The sequence below is a fragment of the Calliopsis andreniformis genome, unplaced genomic scaffold (assembly GCF_051401765.1).
Source record: "Calliopsis andreniformis isolate RMS-2024a unplaced genomic scaffold, iyCalAndr_principal scaffold0189, whole genome shotgun sequence".
Classification (NCBI taxonomy): Eukaryota; Metazoa; Arthropoda; class Insecta; order Hymenoptera; family Andrenidae; genus Calliopsis; species Calliopsis andreniformis.
In genome coordinates, this window is record NW_027480598.1 from 580,420 (window position 1) to 585,143 (window position 4,724).

The window sequence follows — 4,724 nt, forward strand, 5'->3', positions numbered from 1 at the left end:
CTCAATCTTCAGCCCTCAGTCCTCAACAATCAGTTGTCAATACTCAATCCTCAGTAGAATGTACTCAATTCACAGTTTTCAATACACAATGCCCAATCTGCAATCTTCAAATCTCTATTCACAAACATCAACTCTCATCACTCAACCCTCAACACTCAGTCCTCAATGTTCGATCCTCAATCCTCAATTCTCAATCTTCAATCCTCAATACTGAATCTTCAATCCTCAATCCTCAACCCTCAGTCCTCAATCCTCAATCCTCAACCTTCAATCCTCAGTACCCAATCCTCAATCTTCAATCCTCAATCCTCAATCCTCAATCCTCAATCCTCGATCCTCAATCCTAAATCCTCAATCCACAATCCTCAATCCTCAGTCCTCAAACCTTAATCCTGAATCCTCAATCCTGAATCCTCAATCTTCAGCCCTCAGTCCTCAACAATCTGCTGTCAATCCTCATTCCTCAATAGAATATCATCGATTCACAGCTTTCATTACTCAATACTCAATCTGCAATCTTCTAATCTCTATCCACAAACATCAATTCTCATCACTCAACCCTCAACACTCCGTCCCCAATCCTCAATCTTCAATCCTCAATTCTCAATCTTCAATCCTCAATACTGAATCTTCAATCCTCAATCCTCAATCCTCAGTCCTCAATCCTCAATCCTCAATCTTCATCCTCACTACCCAATCCTCAATCTTCAATCGTCAATCCTCAATCCTCAATCCTCGATCCTCAATCCTCAATCCTCAATCCTCAATCCTCAGTCCTCAAACCTTAATCCTGAATCCTCAATCCTGAACCCTCAATCTTCAGCCCTCAGTCCTCAACAATCTGCTGTCAATCCTCAATCCTCAATAGAATATCATCGAATCATAGCTTTCATTACTCAATACTCAATCTGCAATCTTCAATCTTCAATCCTCAATACGCAATCTTCAATCCTCAATCCTCAGTACTCAAACCCCAATTCTGAATCCACAATCCTGAACCCTCAATCTTCAGCCCTCAGTCCTCAACAATCAGTTGTCAATCCTCAATCCTCAGTAGAATGTACTCAATTCACAGTTTTCAATACACAATGCTCAATCTGCAATCTTCAGAACCCTATCCACAAACATCAATTCTCATCACTCAATCCTCAATACTCAATCCTCAATCCTCAATCGTCAGTCCTCAATCCTCATTCCTTAATCCTCAACCCTCAACCCTCAGTCCTCATCCCCAATTCTCGATTGTCAATCCTCAATCCTCAATCCTCAATATTCAATCCTCAATAATCAATCTCCAATCCTAGATCCTCAATCCCCAATCCTCAATCATTAATCCTCAATCTTCAATCCTCAATCCCCAGTCCACAATCTTCAATCCTCAATGCACCATCCTCAATACTCAATCCTCAGTCCTCAATCCTCAATCCTCAATCCTCAAACCTCAATCCTCAATCCTCAATCCTCAGTCCTCAAACCTCTATCCTGAATCCTCTATCCTGAATCCTCAATCTTCAGCCCTAAGTCCTCAACAATCAGTTGTCAATCCGCATTCCTCAATAGAATATCCTCAATTCACAGTTTTCAATAATCAATGCTCAATCTGCAATCTTCAGAACCCTATCCACAAACATCAATTCTCATCACTCAACCCTCAATACTCAGTCCCAAATCCTCAATCTTTAATCCTCAATCCTCAATTCTCAATCCTCGATCTTAATCTACAATCCTCAATACTCAATCTTCAATACTCAATACTCAATCTTCAATCCTCAATCTTCAAGCCTCAGTCCCAAATCCTCAATCTTCAATACCCAATCCTCAATCCTCAATCTTCAATCCCCAATACTGAATCTTCAATCCTCAATCCTCAACCCTCAATCCTCAATCCTCATTCTTCAATCCCCAATACCCAATCCTCAATCTTCAATCCTCAATCCCCAATCCTCAATTCTCAATCCTCAATCCTCAATCCTCAGACATCAAACATCAATACGCAACCCTCAGTCCTCGTCCTCAATCCACAACCCTCAATCCTCAATCCTCAATCTTCAATCCTCAATCCTCAAACCTCAATCCTCAATCCTCAATCCTCAATCCTCAATCGTCAGTCTTCAATCCTCAATACTCAATCTTCAATCCTCAATCCTCAATCCTCAATCCTCGATCCTCAATCCTCAATCCTCAATCCTCGATCCTCAATCCCGAATCCTCAAACCTGAATCCTCAATCTTCAGCCCTCACTCCTCAACAATCAGTTGTCAATCCTCAATCCTCAATAGAATATCATCAATTCACAGTTTTCAATACTCAATTCTCAATCTGCAATCTTCAAGCCTCTATCCACAATCATCAAGTCTCGTCACTCAACCCTCAACACTCAGCCCCAATCCTCAATCTTCAATCCTCAACCCTCAACACTCAGTCCCCTGTCCTCAATCTTCAATCCTCAATCGTCAATCCTCAGTCCTCAACCCTCAATCATCCATCCTCAATACTTAATCTTCAATCCTCAATACTCAATCTTCAATCCTCAATCCTCAATACTCAATCCTCAATCCTCAATCCTCAGTCATGAATACTCAATCTTCAATGCTCAATCCTCAATCCTCAATCCTCAATCCTCAATCGTCAGCCCTCAATCCTCATTCCTTAATCCTCAACCCTCAACCCTCAGTCCTCATCCCCAATTCTCGATACTCAATCCTCAATCCTCAATCCTCAATATTCAATCCTCAATAATCAATCTCCAATCCTAGATCCTCAATCCCCAATCCTCAATCATTAATCCTCAATCTTCAATCCTCAATCCCCAGTCCACAATCTTCAATCCTCAATGCACGATCCTCAATACTCAATCCTCAGTCCTCAATCCTCAATCCTCAATCCTCAAACCTCAATCCTCAACCGTCAGTCCTCGTCCTCAATCCTCAATCCTCAATCCTCAATCCTCAATCCTTAACCTTCAATCCTCAATACTCAATCTTCAATCCTCAACCCTCAACCCTCAATCCTCAATCCTCAATCCTCAATCTACCGCCTTCAATCCTCAATACTCAATCTTCAATCCGCAATCCCAAATCCTCAATCCTGAATCCTCATCCTTCAATCCTCAAAACGCATTCCTCAATCTTCAATACTCAATCCTCAATCCTCAATCCCGAATCCTCAATCCTGAATCCTCAATCTTCAGCCCTCAGTCCTCAACAATCAATTGTCAATCCTCAATCGTCAATAGAATATCCTCAATTCACTGTTTTCAATACTCAATCCTCATTCTTCAATCTTCAAATCTCAATCGACAAACATCAGTTCTCGTCAATCAACCCTCAACACTCAGTCCTCAGTCGTCAATCCTCAATCCTCAATCCTCAATCCTCTATTTTCAATCCTCAATACTCAATCGTCAATCCTCAATCCCCAATCCTGAATCTTCAATCCTCAATCCTCAATCCTCAGTCCTCAATCCTCAGTCTTGAACACACAACCCTCAACAATCAATCCTCAATACTCAACCGTCAATCCTCAGTTCTCAATACCCAATAGAATATCCTGAATTCTTATGGTTCAATACTCAATCCACAATATTCAATAATAAATCTCAATCCTAAAACATCAATTCTCAACACTCAATCCTCAACACTCAGTCCTCTCTCTTCAATCCTCCATCCTCAATCCTCAATCCTCAAGCGTCAATCCTCAATCCTCAGTCCTCAAACCTCAATCCTGAATCCTCATTCCTGAATCCTCAGTCTTCAGACCTCAGACCTCAACAATCAATTGTCAATCCTCAATCCACAATAGAATACACTCAATTCACAGTTTTCAATACTCAATCCCCAATCTTCAATCTTCAAATCTAAATCAACAAACATCAATTCTCATCACTCAAACCTCAACACTCAGTCCTCAATCGTCAATCCTCAATCCTCAATCCTCCATCCTCAATCCTCAATCCTCAACCCTCAATCGTCCGTCTTCAATCCTCAATACTCAATCTTCAATCCTCAATCCTCAATACTCAATCCTCAATTCTCAATCCTCATCCTTCAATCCTCAACACCCAACCCTCAATCATCAATCCTCAATCCTCAATCCTCAATTCTCAATCCTCATCCTTCAATCCTCAACACCCAATCCTCAATCATCAATCCTCAATCCTCAATCCTCAATTCACAATCCTCTATCATCAATCCTCAGACCTCACACATCAATACTTAACCCTCAGTCCTCGTCCTCAATCCACAACACTCACTCCTCAATCCTCAATCTTCAATATTCAATATTCAATCTTCAATCCTCAATCCTCACTCCTGTATCCTCAATGCTCAATCCTCAATCCTCAATGTTCAACCCTCAATACCCAATCTTCAATCTTCAATCCTCAATCCTCAATCCTCAATACTCAATCCTCAATCCTCAGTCCTCAAACCTCGATCCTGAATCCTCAATCCTGAATCCTCAATATTCAGCCCTCAGTCCTCAACAATCAGTTGTCAATCCTCAATCCTCAATAGAATATCCTCAATACACAGGTTTCACTACTCAATACTCAATCTGCAATCTTCAAATCTCTATCCACAAACATCAATTCTCATCACTCAGCCCTCAACACTCAGACCCCAATCCTCAATCTTCAATCCTCAAACCTCAATCCTCAATCATCAATACTCAATCTTCAATCCTCAATACTCAATCTTCAATCCTCAATCGTCAATCTCCAATCC